General features: G+C 41.7%; 1 long non-coding RNA gene and 3 other non-coding genes across 4 annotated transcripts; 1 reads left to right on the top strand and 3 right to left on the bottom strand.

The window, feature by feature from the left end:
* Nucleotides 1-6,632: 6,632 nt before the first annotated feature.
* On the top strand, nucleotides 6,633-13,242 carry LOC121902014. The gene is made up of 3 exons (XR_006097435.1): nucleotides 6,633-6,999; nucleotides 11,932-12,084; nucleotides 12,175-13,242. It is a non-coding gene; the product is annotated as an uncharacterized LOC121902014 (long non-coding RNA).
* A 2,785-nt stretch (nucleotides 13,243-16,027) lies between these two features.
* LOC121902941 lies at nucleotides 16,028-16,191 on the bottom strand. The gene has a single exon (XR_006097907.1). It is a non-coding gene; the product is annotated as a U1 spliceosomal RNA (small nuclear RNA).
* A 782-nt stretch (nucleotides 16,192-16,973) lies between these two features.
* On the bottom strand, nucleotides 16,974-17,137 carry LOC121902637. The gene has a single exon (XR_006097631.1). It is a non-coding gene; the product is annotated as a U1 spliceosomal RNA (small nuclear RNA).
* A 575-nt stretch (nucleotides 17,138-17,712) lies between these two features.
* Nucleotides 17,713-17,876, bottom strand: LOC121903038. Its single transcript, XR_006097997.1, has one exon. It is a non-coding gene; the product is annotated as a U1 spliceosomal RNA (small nuclear RNA).
* Between the last annotated feature and the right edge of the window lie 253 nt (nucleotides 17,877-18,129).

The raw sequence follows: 18,129 nt of genomic DNA, 5'->3' as shown, positions 1-18,129 counted from the left end.
TATTCATTTTATGGAGTCATTGCCAGCGCAGCCGCATGACAAACTGTATTTTCTGAATACAGACTAGATCTTGGTGTTGTTAATATTATAAGCTGTAAATAGTAAACAACATCTAAAATTATCCTCACTAATAACGAATAAGGAATTATAATGTAGTCTAATAAATCTCAACAGTGCCATCACCAGATGCCCAAGTGCTCCTGGCTGCTGTCCAGTCCGGCACGCAAGCCACACTGGTCTCTGTGAGAGTTCACGTCATCTCCAGATAGAACAATTATTGTAAAACACTCATGGCTACTTTCGTCTTATAACAAATGCAAACAAGACAACAGACAACAAACAAGGTTATAGCCTATTTTGTATCATAAAAATATACACCGGCAGCTAATCTAGCAAAAGTGCTCACACCATCTCCAGAGGCAGGTAGGCTTATTGCAAAACAGCTGAAGTACACCAAAACACAAATGGTAGAATACACAAATATGTGTAGATCCATCTCTGAAAACAAAAATATTTCTACAAAGTAAATATCTAAAGCCTAATTAGCATGGCGGAAGAATGTTTTATCAATAAATGATCACAATTTATGTTGCTGTGTGTCTATTTTGTGAAATCTTACTAGGTAACCTATAGTAACTGTTTTATAAAGGCAAAAAGCCACTTCAGGCTGTGATTTACAGTGATTTTAGAACAGCTACACACACTGTGGCGATCACTCCCACAGAATAAAAAAAAATAATAATAATAAGGATTTGAAAGTTTTGTATCAGTTTGGTATCTGTGCTATGTTCGTGACTAAGCAAATACCTGACATTCATGCTTTAAATATATGTTATGTTTTGGTATGCGATTGCCCATTTTGTTTTTTGTTGTTTTTTTTTTACTTACTTCCACACCCCACTAGTCCAGTCAGCCAGTGAGTTAGCTCCACGTTGCCACTCCCTCGGAGTCCAGCCTCTTCCGTTTTTCGTACCAGGAGATTTAATTCAGTATGGCGGGAGTCGCCGGCAGGTGAACAGCAGGAGAGAAACCCTCGTGAGTCATCCATGTCCGTAGTAAGCCTATCCTTGGCCATCAGCGCGCGTTTCAGTCCGCGTCGTTAACATCCACCTTGGTTGCCCTCGAGCCGTGGATACTGCAGCCTCTCTTCTTATCTCCACGAACACACCGAACCGTCCGTGTTTACAACTCCGGACAACGCACGTTTCCACACTTCCCCTGAACCGTGAGTCGGCTAAAGCCGGGTGACTTCACTGTGCTCTTTTCGTTATCTTTTCTTTTCTTTTTTGACTGGGCTTTTGGGGTTGGTAGGACATATATACATCTCTCTTTATACATATATACATACATGCATACATACATATATACCCTTATTTATGTTTTGCAGTCCTGAGCCCATGTGAGCAAGGGAAAGATGGAACCATGTGGACAGCCATCCAGCCGGGAGGACACTCGGGGAGACAGCAGTCCCAAAATGTCCTGACGGAATCCTCTGGCCCCACAGCACATGCTAAGCACAATATTGAAGATTCTCAGAGCTCTTTATTGTGTTTGCTGGACAGGCAAATGCTGCAGCATATACAGTCCCCTCCAAAAGTATTGGAACAGCACGGCAAATTCCCTTGTTTTTGTTGTTCACTGAAGACATTTGGGTTTAAGATCAAAAGATGAGCATGAGACAAGAGCTCAGAATGTCAGCTTTTATTTCCTGGTATTTACATCTAAATGTGTTAAACAACTCAGGACATACCACCCTTTGTTTGAACCCACCCATTTTTCAAGTGAGCAAAACTATTGGAACATGTGACTGACAGGTGCTTCTTGTTGACCAGGTGTTGCCTTTAAGGTTGATTGTTCAAACATTAAATAGCTCTGCATGACTAGTCTACTTTTTGGCCTGGGTTTAAACCTATAACGACTTTCTTGTTAAAGAGGATAAACCAACATGAAGACAAGAGTGTCTATGGGAGAAAAGCAAGCCATTTTGAAGCTGAGAAAAGAAGGAAAATCAATCAGAGCCATTGGACAAACATTGGGCATAGCAAGCACAACAATTTGGATTGTCCTGAAAAAGAAAGAAACTACTGGTGTACTGAGACCAGTCGAACAGGTCGGCGAAGGAAAACAACAGTAGTTGATGACAGAAATATTGCGAGAGTTGCAAAGAAAAACCCCAAAACATCAGTAAGTCATATCACCAACGACCTCCACAGTGCAGAGGTGAAGGTATCACAATCCACTGTTCGAAACGACTCCAACAGCAGAAATATAGAGGTCCACAAGATGCAAACCACTCATCAGCAGTAAGAATCGGCCAGCCAGATTGAAATTTGCAAAGAAGTACAGAGATGAGCCGCAAAAGTTCTGGAACACAATCTTATGGACTGATGAGACCAAGATTAATCTCTACCAAAGTGATGGAAAGGCCAAAGTGTGGAGAAAGAAAGGAACTGCTTATGATCCGAAGCATACAAGCTCATCTGTGAAGCATGGTGGAGGTTATGTCATGGCTTGGGCGTGCATGGCCGCTTCTGGAACAGGCTCATTAATATTTATTGATGATGTAACTGATGATGGTAGCAGCAGAATGACTTCCGAAGTGTACAGAAACATTTTGTCTGCCAATTTACGGAGAAATGCATCCAAACTAATCAGGAGGAATTTTATCATGCAGCAGGACAATGACCCAAAGCACACTGCCAACAAAACAAAGGACTTCATCGGGGAAAAAAGTGGAAGGTTTTAGACTGGCCAAGTCAATCACCTGACCTTAACCCAATAGAGCATGCATTTCACCTCCTGAAGAGGAGACTGAAGGGAGAAACCCCCCGAAACAAACAAAAACTGAAAGGAGCTGCAGTAAAAGCCTGGAATAGCATCACAAATGAAGAATGCAACAGTTTGGTGATGTCGATGGGTCACAGGCTTGAGGCAGTTATTGCAAGCAAGGGTTATGCCACCAAATATTAAATGTTATTTACTTTAAGATTATTTGTTCCTTTACTTTTGCTCACCTAAAAATGCTGTGGTGTTATGCAAACAGTGATATATCCTAAGTTGTTTAACACATCTAAATGTAAATACCAGGAAATAAAAGCTGACATTCTGAACTCTTGTCTCATACTCATCTTTTGATCTTAAACCCAAATGTCTTCAGTGAACAACAAAAAAGGGAATTTACCTTGCTGTTCCAATACTTCTGGAGGGGACTGTAGCCTACAATATATTAGGCTACAAGTTTTATATTAGTGTCGCTGTAGTTTAGCGCTGTAAAGCAAATTGGTCCATTTGGATGGGAGACATGTAGCAGCAGTTTATAAATCAATGGCATGATAAAAAAATATAAGTGACAAACCATTGGCAAAATTTCTAGTAACTTCATCAAACGAATGCATTATTTATGTGCTTGTGAACACATTATGATGACAGCTCTTTATATTGTTATGATTTACTGTGGTGCAGTCTTTTCCTCTGTCAATTAGGCTAGCCAACACATCATCAGGTGGGAATCCCTCCTAATGACGTGTTTCTCCAGGGGGAATCCCAGCCCTCCCAACTGTGTTGGTGCCCCAATCGTCTCTGTCTTGGATTAGCTATTAGGTCTTTCAGTGAGTGTAAAATAACGTTAACTAGTCTGAGGCACTAGTTTAGTGGTTTAGGGATCTGGGCAGTAGGTTTACCTTGTTTATTTTCATATGTCCATTTTTTAGGCACCACACGGTAATTTGATTGTGTTTTATTTCGACAGGTGTAGATTAGTGCAACCAGGTAGGTTTTTATTTTGTTTCTTATAGCTATTTCTCAGCTGTAGTGAGTCAGTGGGACTCTGTTGGGTTAGGAAGTGTTTTGTTTGTTTCATGATTTGGCGCCACCCGCAGCCCTTCCCTTTGTTCCTCATCTCACTTGACTCCTTTTCTGGTTATCTTGTGTTTAACTGTTAAGCAGAAAGCTTGTACATTTTATATTGTTGGTACACAAAACAATAAATGGCAGTGCTTGCCTGATGACATCAGCAGTATATGAATTCTCTTATTACTAGACACCTGCAGGGTTGTAACAATACGAACAATGAAATTACACGTGATGGTCTGGGAGACTGTTGCGCCACCTGTAGGGCGTACTAGAATGCTGGCGGTCCTAGTGTTAAAACACATACTCAACGTCTTAGAAGACCCTTCGGGGATTCTCAATGCAGGCTAAATTATAAATGTAAATTATATCAATCCTTTTCCCTAAACAAGTGATTTTGCTAAAATCATGCAAGCATCTGAAAACAAAGTGCACAGATCCAAGTGTCCAATGGGTAACTGAACCAAATTAATCTTGAATAAAACAGGAACGTTACTGTGTAAAAACACTGATTACAGAGTAGTGAAATGGGTAGGGTAAGGTGTGTTCAGACTCACAATAGCACAATACTGCAATGCAACACACTTAACTGGCCAATTACATAAAACAGCACATTCCTGGTAGATTAATTTGTAACATGAAGAGTGTAATCTTACAATTCCGTCTACAAGCATTATAATGTAGATTAAATTATTGTCTTTGTGGTAACTTTACAGAGTAGTACAATCCTGTCTCATTGTGTTATAAGCTTCACATTTTGGCATCTGATAAGCCCTCAAACTCACTCAATCAAACTGGACTTCCTGAGTTGTATTGCATCTTCACATCAGTACCTGTAGCAACACTCCCAACACAACATGTTTGTTTTTTCTTTTTTAAATGCAGTGCTATTTCTGGTCTGAATGCCCATTTACATTGGGCCTCTGGAGTTTTGGAAGTAAACGTACAATTAAATTTTCTCACCAACAATGTTAGGCAATTAGCTGTTACCTGTCATTAAAATGGGTAATACATTGTTATGCCCATTTTATAAACTTTAGGAATCAAAAGCCTGATGACAATGTTCTGACGGAAGGGTTTTACAAGTTGACATCTGACAGTTTAATTTAGATGTTTCCTTTTTTGGGATGGTGGCATAGGTGCCATTCCTCAGCTTCTTCAGAGTTTATGTTTGTACTTGTGTATACACGTATGATGTATAAATATAAACATGAAGGTGCTGGGAACACACGTGACAGAAAGCAAGCTTTTTTTCTCCCCCTCTTCCAGTCTTGTTCCTGGGCAAGAAAAAACAGATCACAGAGTTACTTCTGTATTAAACCCACAGAAATTAGATCCATATCAAAAAGCAATCCAAAATGTACTAATGTTTTTGGATACATTCAGCAATTTGAATCAAGTCATTCTTGGATTTTGTATACATTTTGAATTGATATGTTTTATTCTGGCAGAGAAATGGCCATAAGATAACATTCTTGTGTTGTAAAATTACCCAGTAAATGTCTGTGTTGAGAACATTGAGGTTTTCCATAAACGTGAGATTCCAAATATAACTTTGTATTCGAAACTACAGCCATGTTAGTGGCTATGCATGGCTGTACTTACAGTGGTGCTTTGAGCTAAATGCATCAACATCAGCTGATGATATAAGGTTTACCATGTTAACAATCTTAGCATGCTAACATTAATAAGCACTAAACACAAAGTACAGCTGAGGCTGATGGGAATGTAAATAATTTTCACAAACTTTTGTGTTAATCCATCTTGTTGATGTTGAGGTATTTCACAGGATAAGTGGACACTTTGACCTGCTGGTGGCGCTAGATGAAAAATCAGGGGTTTGCCAAAGTCAGTAGGATTCATCCTCCAGGTAACATTGATATGTGTACCAAATGTTATGGCAATCAATCAGATAGTTTATGTTTAGTTTTATATTTCTCAAAAAGTCAAAAGTGTCAATGACACTGGTGGCATAAGGGGAGAGGTCAGGAACCACCAATGTATGATTAAACCTCAGTGGAAGTCTGTACAAAATTTCCTGGCAATCCATCAGATAGTTGTTGAGATATTTCAGTCTGAACTAAAGTGGTGGACAGACCAACATTTCCATCCCTAGAGCCAGTTTGGCTAAAAATACTTCTGGAACCAGCTTTACCCCCTATTTTACTGTAAATTATTGCACTCCATCCAATATATGTCTTTCTCTAATGTCCTACAAACCTCAAAGATACACAGATGCTTCATGCCTTTATGATATTTACAAGTCCAAGTAGTAATGTGGCTGGCTAACAATGGAAACCTGTTGTGTTAGATGTAGCGGGAGGGACATCACCTGTCATTGGCTTGCTATCCTTCCATATTTGACCTCTGAAAAGCAAACACACAAACTAAGACATTTAGAGAACCAAACATCCCCAGAACAGGAACCTTTGATATGTGAATGGTTGGATGTCTGGTTGCTCTGTGATTTTTAATAGTAGCTTTATTTTTTGCATTGACACTGTTGCAAGATTAAAAGAAAATTCCGGTTTATTTGAACTTGATGTGTTTCCCATTAATGTGGCCATTGTGGCTCTATGTGTCATGCTAATTTTGCTCTCTCCGGCTCTGTTATAGAGATTCTGGCGATTCACAAAAAGATATTTATTGCACAAAACGACAATCATCGGGGCAAGCTGCTGTGACTCCTACATCTGTCCAAATAAACATGATTTTTACATGAATCACTTCAAAAGTTTCTGAGTCTGAATGAAAGTAAACACAGAAATTGATTTCTTGCCTGCAAGTTTCCGAGTTGCAAGGACAAAATGACAAGATACACACTGCAGTTTTCATGGATTACTGTTGGACGATAGAGACTTACATACTGTAATTCCTCACACAGTTACGTGTTGTAATCACATTTTTCTTGCTGCGTGGAGCTGAATGTTTGGTCCAGTCGGCCTTGCTCTTTTCTTCGAGTAGAATTTGTGGAACTGAAACAGTTTCCAGGATGACAATGTTGATGAACGCTGTAAATCCATTTGTGCTAGTTGACACTCGTAGATTTTCCGAGTCTGGCAGCAACTGGTCCCACTCTGCAGCAGAAGTTTTCCTCACTCAGCAGAAGAGGAGCACAGTGACTGCAGGAACACCAGCAGTTTCTCTGAGGTAACCATTACTGTACAGTAGGTTGACTTCCCTGACGATTCTGTTGCCTTTCTACCTCCATTCTTTGTTTTTTTTTCTTTCAGTTATTTTATCTCTTCTCTGTGTACTCCGGCTCAAATAAATATGGTTGGCCAGTCAAAGTGAAATGACTTATGATTGTCCTCATAATAGTCTGCAGGATAATCTGTCATTGCACTTTGTTTTTTTTGGTTTCCTAACAGTATTACCACAGTGAAAGTCAGCCTTATACTTGTAAACAATGCAGCATGTGCAGATGAATATGTGGGTGGTTCAGCTGCCCCGGATGTAGTTCCCTATGCAGTTAGTCATAATAGCTGCTACAGGTGGCTAGTTTCTGTGTTTACTTTCGTTCAGACTCAGAAACAAAGTTTGGAAACAATTCATGTAAAAATCATGTTTATTTGGAGAGATGTAGGAGTCACAGCAGCTTGCCCCAATGGTCATCCTTTTGTGCGATAAATGTTTTTTTGTGAATCACTAGAATCTATAATGGAGCTGCAGAGAGCAAAACTAGCATGACACATAGAGCCACAATGGCCACATTTCTGGAAAATACATCAGGGTCAAATAAACTGGAATTTTCCTTTAAATCTTGAGGTTGATCTGCAATGAGCTCTAATATTTCCACCTCAGTAGCACTGTTGCCTTGGTAATAGAGCGTTAAGGGTTTGGTGTGTTCATGGCAGGTCTCCTGGCAGTAACAGGGATGGAGCTTTTTGTGTTAACCGGTGCTTTCAAGAGGCCTCCTGCCTACTGCAATCTGCCTGATTGGACCCAATTTGCGAATTACTTGCAATGTATACACACACACACACACACGCACGCACGCACGCACGCACGCACGCTGTATACCTCACTATGGAAATGGCAACATTTGTCAAAGTCGTTCCACTTACCTGATTATAATAAAGAAAGGTGTATTTCACCCTATAAATAAAGCAGCTTCTGCTGCTGCATCTGCGGCTGTTTGGGATGTATTCTGCTGTGTTTCACCTCCTCTGTTTTATTTCATTAACAAGAAAAACAGCACTATTACTGTACTGTAAGGTTTCAGGCTATGTGTGTGTGTGTGTATGTGTGTGTCTGTGTAGGTCAGTGAGTCAGTCTAGTCAGATTTATTCAGATACTGTCTTTAACCTGCCTTTTGGCAAGGATACTGCTCGACTGCACACACTCATGCATTGCCCTCCTACACACACAAACACACACATCACACATGATTCACAATTTTCTTTCTAATTTACTCACACACACTAACATTTTACATCTACTACTTCCAATGACTACATTTATTTCATAACATCCCTAGCCAGGACTAACCTTTGACCCTAACCCTTAGTCCATCAATAGCCACATCATGTAGCAACAGGAGGTTAGTAGAAATTCTGGTCATGAAATGTAGAATCACAAGAGGCATATTGTTCTGACACCAGTCAGTTTTTGCTGTAAATTAGTGATACCTACAAGCAGGTTGAGGTGTCACACAGAATTTTTTGGTTTGATCCTTTAAATAGATCTGTCTGTGAGTATGGTTACTTACTGTACCTTTGTAATTTAGTTATGAGCTTCAAATATGCTGTTAAAAGGATTTTGTTGTGTTCAGGTTTATGAGAAGAGCTAACTAGCTACTGAGCTAATCATCTAAGCTAATCTCTAGCCTAGGCTTCTTTCTAAGTTAACACAATGCAAATTTGTTAGTTGGTCTGTATAAGTTACGTGGGCTAACTGTTACTCACCTCATTTGGTGAGTTTGTTACTGTGCTGTCATATGTTTTAATTGTGACCTGCCTGTGGGACTGCAGATAAAAATGAGCTATGAGCTAACTCTGGTACAGTACATCAAACGGTAACATTTATGTTTAACAAAGTACATGGTCCCAATAAATACATAAATAATAATAATAATAGTTATGTATTCTTGTGTTTGTGCTTGTAGTTTTACAACTTAAGCTTCAGTAAGTCACGCTCAACATGAAGTCCAGCCTACTGAGTTTTGTGTTAGCTATCTGTCTAGCTATGCAGCATGATACATACATTCCTACATTACCATCAACAATAGATTACAGAGCACTACATCTTGAAGAGGTTATGCATATGGCTATAGAAAAAGACATTCCTATGGCTTTGGACACTCATGGAATAATCAATAGGATGGCAGAGAAGAGTGCACTGATGAGATGTCTTCTCACCCAGGGTAGGAAATGCTATTCTGTTCGCTGGCAGGGTGCAGGCATGCTGCTTGTCACAGCCTGGCAATACCAGTGAATGAATGTTTAAATTGCGTTAGTAGCATGAAGTCCTGACTGTTAAGCCTGATGTGTGAATTGTATCAGATCAGCTGCGAACATGTCGGATGATTGACTATAAATAGCTCCCACATTTCCAGATCATCACATGAAAGCTTTTGTCCAGTATGAAAATTAAGTTTTGGCTATTTTGTTTCACGATGACCATTGCATTTTGCCACAGACTATACTCATGACATATGATTATGTCATATTTATTTTATTTGTAAAGTTACAGATTGCACTATAATTGTGCTGAGAGCTGGGTTGCCCATATCAATTGTCAAATGAATAAAATCCTAAGTGCGCCTCTTGGGGTGCCGACTTTTCCTCTAGACTATTTCTTGGCTATTTATTTTTTTATTACATTATTTTATGAAATCCTGTAAGTACACCTGTTGTTAGGGTGTCAACTTGATATCTACTGCTTAGCCAATAAAATGTTATAAATAGCCTGATATTATGTTATGCAACTCATAAGTGCTTGTGTTGGGGGACAATGGGGCAGGTCCAGACGAAAATTACCAGGGCCGAATTTTGTTCCCAGTCTGACCCTGATGGTAACCTATTATATTTGGGGATACAGTGATGACTGGGTCCGCCCAGTTACTGCCAAAAAGAAAAACATAAGAAGTACATTATTTGATGAGTACAGTTTTGCATTTTGGCAAAGAATTTGAACATGAACATTTTTATGCAATAGCACATATGCTGTGGAAATTGTCATACAACTAGAATGCTAAAAACAGATGAAAAGTTCCATGAGGTTGAAATACTATTGTTTTATCTCAATGTATTCAATATCTTTACCTACACTGACATTTTCCCAAAATAAACAACATAAAAACAACCATAGGATCTTAGTTTAAAAAGCAATAGAAGAAACAAAAGACAGAGCTCAGACAAACACATTCAAGTACGTTGCTCTGTGTAAGATGGTGCATACATACATCAAGTCAAGTCAGTTTTATTTATATAATGCCAAATCACAACAGAAGTTATCTCAAGGCTATGTGGTGTGTCATGTTTGTCCTAGTGGTGTTGCCGTACCAAGCTGTCCAAGGTGGCAGATCTGCTCAACCAATTATATTTAGTGATACAATGGTGACTGGGTCCGTCACTTACTGCCAAAAAGAAAAACCACTCTTGAGCAAGCAGGTGACAGTTTTGCAAGCAGGAGAGCAGTGGTAGTAGTTTTGCACTCTGGGATAACAGTCACGCACTCCTTCGGATTCTGTGCATGCTCAAAGCGTGGTTTTCTCCTCGCAGGCTACAATATTGCTCATGTGAGCAGAGACATTCAGTGCGCGAGTGCTGTGAAAACACTCTCAAAAATTATATGCGCACGTGGCTCCTCTACATCAGCGCACGTGGATCTCATTTGCGCTTGTGCATTTTTTGGCACTATAATGCCCTATAATGTCTCATGATGCCTCTGATGCCTCTATATTACCTACATAAGCAAACAGGACCATCAGCAAGAAGATTGGCTATTTCTATATAGTTATTCTCAATGCCTCCCACCTGGTCAGATTCCCTGTGAAATCAGACAAAACTATTCACGGCACGCCAACTTGAAGAGCCTATGTTTACATTACATGTAGCATTGTAGCATGAGAGAGTAGAGAGATGTTACTAGAATGAGGAGAGGATATTCTCTTCGTTTGATAACTTCTGATAATTAAAAGTAAAGTAAAAGTGCAAGCGAGTTGAAAGCACAAGAGAGAGAGAGAGAGAGCATTGGTGGTCGAGCAAGCTAGAGAGTGAATGAAGAGAGGGAGCGACGGTTTAGTGAGAACAAAGGAATGAATCTGATAAATAAAACATTATTTTCTCATCGTTTCACAGCAGCTTGCACAAATAAACATGCCCACACCTCTGCACAACTCTGTGGGAAGATGCCACATTGCTGGACTTGGTGGTGAATGCAGCCTTACTTGTAACCTGACCAGGTGTAGGAACAGCACTAAAACAAAGTTTACTTTGCTTCACCATCATCATATTACAATTATTAATCTTACATAGACAGAAGTAGATACTTTGCCTCATCGCTATGCATCCTGCCAACAGCTGTGTTTAAAAAGGAAAAATAGCATTAAAAATAGGAAGCATCTTTCTTTCACTCACTTCCAAAACACACGCTAGACAAGATCTTTAAGACATGAGGTATCAATTATCACTCTCAGTGCATTTGGACCTTAAAGGTGACACCACCCCCAGTGCACCCATGGCCAAGAATGCAACAGCAGCTGTCTGTGGTGCTAAAAAAGTGACCCTGGCCATGGTCCTGGGGCAGCAGTACAGAAATCTTGAAGTTGAGCATCTTAAATTAAAACTTGAAATTTAGAAACTAGAATTGAAAAAACAAAAACTGAAACTGGAAATCTAGAGACTCTCACACTGAAATGAATAAACAAAGTTTAGCCTGTTAATATTGAAAACATTGTAATCTGTTAATATTGAAAACTATGTAATCTGTTATTATTGTAAACATATTTTTGAAGACATACATATAGTACAGAAAATCAGATCTTTACATTTTTTTCTCAAAAGAACATTGTAACATTAATAATAAAGTTTATCAGTTGTTTATTAATATGTGCTTTGTTACTGGTGTGTGTCTCAGCTCTGCCTCCTGCTATCCATGCTCAGCCTCATCAGGCTCAGGAAAGGCTAGATCTCTGAAAAGAGTGAACAAGATCATTCACACAGGTGATTTTGCAGACCCTTGCTAGTGACATCCGAAGCTCTCCATGGAGGCAATGGAACCTGCTTTGCAGTGAGTATGGTTGTACCTCTCCTCACTGCGATTTGTTGGGTTTTAGGTATGGTGTAAGGAATATTAGTGTTTTATTTTGAAAATGACCAGATGCTGTATGCTATTCCTGTGCCTGACCTCCTGCCCAGCTCCATCTGCTCTGTGCTGCTTGACACGGCCTCCATCAAAAATAGACTGGGTGCATTTAGCACAGTGGAGCAAAGAGCCGCGCCCAGTGGGATCACCGGCATTGACTACCACAATCAGCTCCGGTAGCCGCATTGGAGCTGGAACATGGCGCACGTCTGGTGGGATCAAGCCGTAAGAAATTGCTGACCTTTTTACACTTGTCTTTTATTTTATCAATGTGCTGCAGGTCAGCTTTTCATCAAACAATTCTCCAAGAAACCTAATCACACTGACCTGCTCCAGTGTTTGGCCATATAGTTTCAAGGATATAGCTTTATGACGTCTAGAAAAACATATCACTTGAGTCTTGGCTACAGATAAAACTCCACTTATTTGCCCACTGCACAACCATCTCAACTGCAGCCTGTAGCTTCTTCTGCATATATCTTAGATTCCGCCCCCTTATCATCCGCATATAACAGTTTCCCTATACCTTCCTCATCTTGCTCAAAAATATCATTAATCATGTTAAGTAGTACTGGACTGCAAACACTGCCCTGCAGGGTTCCATTCTCCATTCTTCCATTCTATTCTGCATTTACCCTTACTTCTATTGTCCTGCCATATAGAAAGTCCAACACCCAGTTATATAACATGCCACCCACCTCTATCTTACTTAATTTGATCCTTCCACAACATATCATATGCTTTTTCTACATTGAAAAAGACGGAAACCACTATTTCCTTATTTGTTTGGGCTTTCTTAATTTCTGACTCTAGGCATAAGATAAAGTCCATTGTATTTCTCCCTTTACAAAACCTACTTTGAAAAGGAGGAAACAAGTCTCTACTTTCTAGAAAATATGTTAGTCTCTGTTACCATTCGCTCCATAGTATTCCCTAATTGTGATGTAAGTCCTATTGGTCTATAGTTAGAGGGGCCTGATGGGTCTTTACCGGGTTTCAAAATTGGAACAATGATTGACTGTTTCCATGCAACTGGAATTTTTTTGTGTCTCTCTGTGACTTTATTAAACAACCTTAATACTACAAGGAGTGCACTGTCTTCCATATGAGCTAACATACTGTAGCAAATGCTGTCTTTCCCTGGTGATGATTGCTGTATATTTGTATACAACTTTCTCCTGTTGTAGTTTTTCTAACATTTACACCTGTATTCTGGGCAAGAATGTTGTCCCTACACTGTCTATCACTTACTGATAAATTTTCTGAACTGTGAACTTTTACTGTTTCTGCCAGAAGTTCTGCCTTTTCTATATTGCTGACTGCTGTTTTGTTGCTACTTACCAACACCGGTATTATTTTGTTTCTCCTAATTCCACTTCTTCTGATTGTTCCCCATATATCAGACAGCTGTTTCTCCCTCTCTATCTTATTACAATATTACCTCCAGTATGCAAGTTTAGTTGTTCTTATAGCCTTCCAAACTACTGCCTGTGATCTTTTGTACTGAATTAATGTTTCTAATCAATGAATTAATTCTTTTTTTACAGCTTTTCTACTGTTTTCATCCCACCATGGTACACTCTTTTTACCTCTGCTCCCTGCACCTCTCGGTATTGTTTCCTCTGCTGACTGTATAGTGACTGCAACCAACTTTTTATTGAGTTCATCCCCATCTGATATATCTTTTCTAAGCAAAAGTTCACACCTTCCCTTACTTAGTTTTTTCAGTTCCTCTTCTCAATATACTTTTCTCACCTTAATTCTTACAGGCTAATGAACACTGCCCACTAGTGACTAATTAAACAACCCCCAGGTTGTGATACCCGCAATTCCATTTGATGGCAGTGTTAAAGGTTCTGAATGTAACTATTATTAAGCAATTTACATTTATGAATTGTTTTTTATTGCCAATGAGTAAACAGGTAGCAACATAACTTAAAAAAGAGATCTTCCTTGACTTTGTCGGTTAGGTTTATCAGCCTGTGGACTGATTTGTATGTGAAGGACCTGGGACACACTTTCTGTGAAAATCCAATGGATGTGACGTTCATGCACACTCCCTAGCTTGCCTCTCTTCTACAGCGCCTCTGCCAGTAAACCAGAGAAGAAGGAGAGGCTGCAAAACTACTTAATGTTAGATTGGAAATGGAGTCCAGTAACATCAACAACCCACCACAACAGAGTCCAACAAAAAGTCCACCGAAGCTCAACAAGAAAAAAGTTAGTTCAGCTAGTGAAGTCTGTCATGCCAAACAGGAATCTGACCGACGTCAAGGGAAAGCTAGAGTCAACATCCGCCAAGCTTTTGATTCATAAAGGGACCTTCGTTTGCTTTGGGAGATCAAAACTGACCCTGAGATGGCTTTCTCCCTATTGGACAGGAAAGTTAACATTACAAGTCATTTGTTGAGCTTGATTTTAAGTTTGCAGGAAATCCTTGTGGTGTAACTTGCTAACTAGCTGTGAGCTCTATCATTTCTTTCAATGTTTTAGCTTGTTAGCTTTTAGCTTGTTGTGTTAGCTTTTTACCATGAAACTGTCTGCTGAAGACCAGATACCACTGTGTTGTTACCAGAATAGACAGCCGGTTGGAGCCAAAAATGATGCACAAACTGACATTGAAAAATATATTGTGATATTGTGTTTTTTGCTGGCTAATGTTAGTTGACCTTATCTAAAAACTGTATTTCTTGAGTGGATAATGCCAGCTAATTAGTACAGATTCCCGGGGCTGAGCTGGCTGGTAAATTGTCTAGGTTGCCGTTTACTTTATCAGCTAACATTATGAAGCAACCAACTCCAGTTCCATGCTGCGTAGCTAATTTACAGCCAGCTGGCTAACCTTGGCTTTCTTGCTTGCTAACATTTTCAACACACAAAATATGATTGTATATGTTTTCCAGCTATCAGAAGAAGCCAACTACAGCAGTGGTAGGTCCTGGCAATATTGTTAAAAAGATCCTGTTCATGGAGTTGACTAGACCATGTGTTGTATTATCTATCATAGTTTTGCACACATGGGCATAAGCTTTGGAAGTGGAACAGCCATCCAGTCCTGAAGTATGGAATGCAAAGAGGGGACTTCATGCTGTTCAAAAAAAAACTGCTTTCTGGCAATAGCTTCTCCAAGGTTGCTCTCCTCTTCCGCTTTACGAATATTGGTATGGTGGCGCCCGCAACATTCTTTGCAGTACAGGACTTGTACTGTGTTGACCACCTGCACACACAGGACAGTTTTGCTGCACTGGGTAAGTAGGGAACTATGTTGTATAAAATATCCATTATCAGTTTCCTGTGTATTGCACAGTCATTTTTAAAACCGTATAAGAGAAAAAACATTTTTAATAATTGTCTTCATCATCCTTGATACAAACCTAGCTAGCCTGCCATCATAAAATATTATTCGCACACACCACATCTCCTGCAAAAAGCCACCCGGGAAGCTCTTTCTGTCTCTGACAAGGCGAAGCCAGGCAGCCGCTGCGCCAAAGCCTAAGACCTAAGCATGCTGGTGATGGAAGAATGCCTTGCGCATATTTCTTGCAAAGAGAAAGAACCACATCAATGAGGAGGGCAAATAATACACTTTCCTTCCGTCTCAAAGGCCACGCCCATTTCCCGCTGCCAGGACTCCCGGGTGCTCTGCATTACTGAACCCAGCTTCACAGAGCGCACCAGCGGCTGCCGTACACAAACGCCGCCACTTTCTCGATAGGCTGCAAAGTTAGACGCGCCTCAAAGTCAATTTTTCCGCACTCCCTTTGACTCCAAGGGGTCGCGGTTTTGCACGCCACCCCTCCGCCGCAGTCGACCAGAAAGTGGCCTTTACCCGAGGGACGCCTTTTGCTTGTTCTTTCACAGAAAAGATCAGGGGAGAGCGCGAACGCAGTCCCCCACTACCAGAAATTATGCAGTCGAGATTCCCACATTTGGGGAATTCGCAGGGGTCAGCACAACCGGAGTGCAATGGCTGAGCCTCGCCCTGGGTGAACCACCTTCTTGATCATGGTATCTCCCCTGCCAGGTAAGTATGAGTTGGAAGTGTCGGGTCCAGGGGGGTGACTCCTAGACACAGCACTCTGGCTGACGGTGCCTACAATGCATAACCCCAGAATCCAGTGCCTTTGGCCGCCGCTCCCCTCCGTCCGTCACCACATCTCCTGCAAGGTTGAAAACACTGCCGCAGTTTAACTCGGGTTTGTGGTGCACACACTCTCTTTCCTTTTCCCGTCATTCATTGCTCTACCAACCAAAACAAGAGTGTGTGAACGCCGCCACTTTCTCGATGGCTGACGGTGCCTACAATGCATAACCCCAGAATCCAGTGCCTTTGGCCGCGGCTCCCCTCCGTCCGTCACCACATCTCCTGCAAAAAGCCACCCGGGAAGCTCTTTCTGTCTCTGACAAGGCGAAGCCAGGCAGCCGCTGCGCCAAAGCCTAAGACCTAAGCATGCTGGTGATGGAAGAATGCCTTGCGCATATTTCTTGCAAAGAGAAAGAACCACATCAATGAGGAGGGCAAATAATACACTTTCCTTCCGTCTCAAAGGCCACGCCCATTTCCCGCTGCCAGGACTCCCGGGTGCTCTGCATTACTGAACCCAGCTTCACAGAGCGCACCAGCGGCTGCCGTACACAAACGCCGCCACTTTCTCGATAGGCTGCAAAGTTAGACGCGCCTCAAAGTCAATTTTTCCGCACTCCCTTTGACTCCAAGGGGTCGCGGTTTTGCACGCCACCCCTCCGCCGCAGTCGACCAGAAAGTGGCCTTTACCCGAGGGACGCCTTTTTGCTTGTTCTTTCACAGAAAAGATCAGGGGAGAGCGCGAACGCAGTCCCCCACTACCAGAAAATATGCAGTCGAGATTCCCACATTTGGAGAATTCGCAGGGGTCAGCACAACCGGAGTGCAATGGCTGAGCCTCGCCCTGCGTGAACCACCTTCTTGATCATGGTATCTCCCCTGCCAGGTAAGTATGAGTTGGAAGTGTCGGGTCCAGGGGGGTGACTCCTAGACACAGCACTCTGGCTGACGGTGCCTACAATGCATAACCCCAGAATCCAGTGCCTTTGGCCGCCGCTCCCCTCCGTCCGTCACCACATCTCTTGCAAAAAGCCACCCGGGAAGCTCTTTCTGTCTCTGACAAGGCGAAGCCAGGCAGCCGCTGCGCCAAAGCCTAAGACCTAAGCATGCTGGTGATGGAAGAATGCCTTGCGCATATTTCTTGCAAAGAGAAAGAACCACATCAATGAGGAGGGCAAATAATACACTTTCCTTCCGTCTCAAAGGCCACGCCCATTTCCCGCTGCCAGGACTCCCGGGTGCTCTGCATTACTGAACCCAGCTTCACAGAGCGCACCAGCGGCTGCCGTACACAAACGCCGCCACTTTCTCGATAGGCTGCAAAGTTAGACGCGCCTCAAAGTCAATTTTTCCGCACTCCCTTTGACTCCAAGGGCTCGCGGTTTTGCACGCCACCCCTCCGCCGCAGTCGACTAGAAAGTGACCTTTACCCGAGGGACGCCTTTTGCTTGTTCTTTCACAGAAAAGATCAGGGGAGAGCGCGAACGCAGTCCCCCACTACCAGAAATTATGCAGTCGAGATTCCCACATTTGGGGAATTCGCAGGGGTCAGCAAAACCGGAGTGCAATGGCTGAGCCTCGCCCTGGGTGAACCACCTTCTTGATCATGGTATCTCCCCTGCCAGGTAAGTATGAGTTGGAAGTGTTGGGTCCAGGGGGGTGACTCCTAGACACAGCACTCTGGCTGACGGTGCCTACAATGCATAACCCCAGAATCCAGTGCCTTTGGCCGCCGCTCCCCTCCGTCCGTCACCACATCTCCTGCAACGTTGAAAACACTGCCGCAGTTTAACTCGGGTTTGTGGTGCACACACTCTCTTTCCTTTTCCCGTCATTCATTGCTCTACCAACCAAAACAAGAGTGTGTGAACGCCGCCACTTTCTCG

Source organism: Thunnus maccoyii, chromosome 8 (assembly GCF_910596095.1).
Source record: "Thunnus maccoyii chromosome 8, fThuMac1.1, whole genome shotgun sequence".
Lineage (NCBI taxonomy): Eukaryota > Metazoa > Chordata > Actinopteri > Scombriformes > Scombridae > Thunnus > Thunnus maccoyii.
This window is presented reverse-complemented; position numbering and strand designations above follow the sequence as displayed.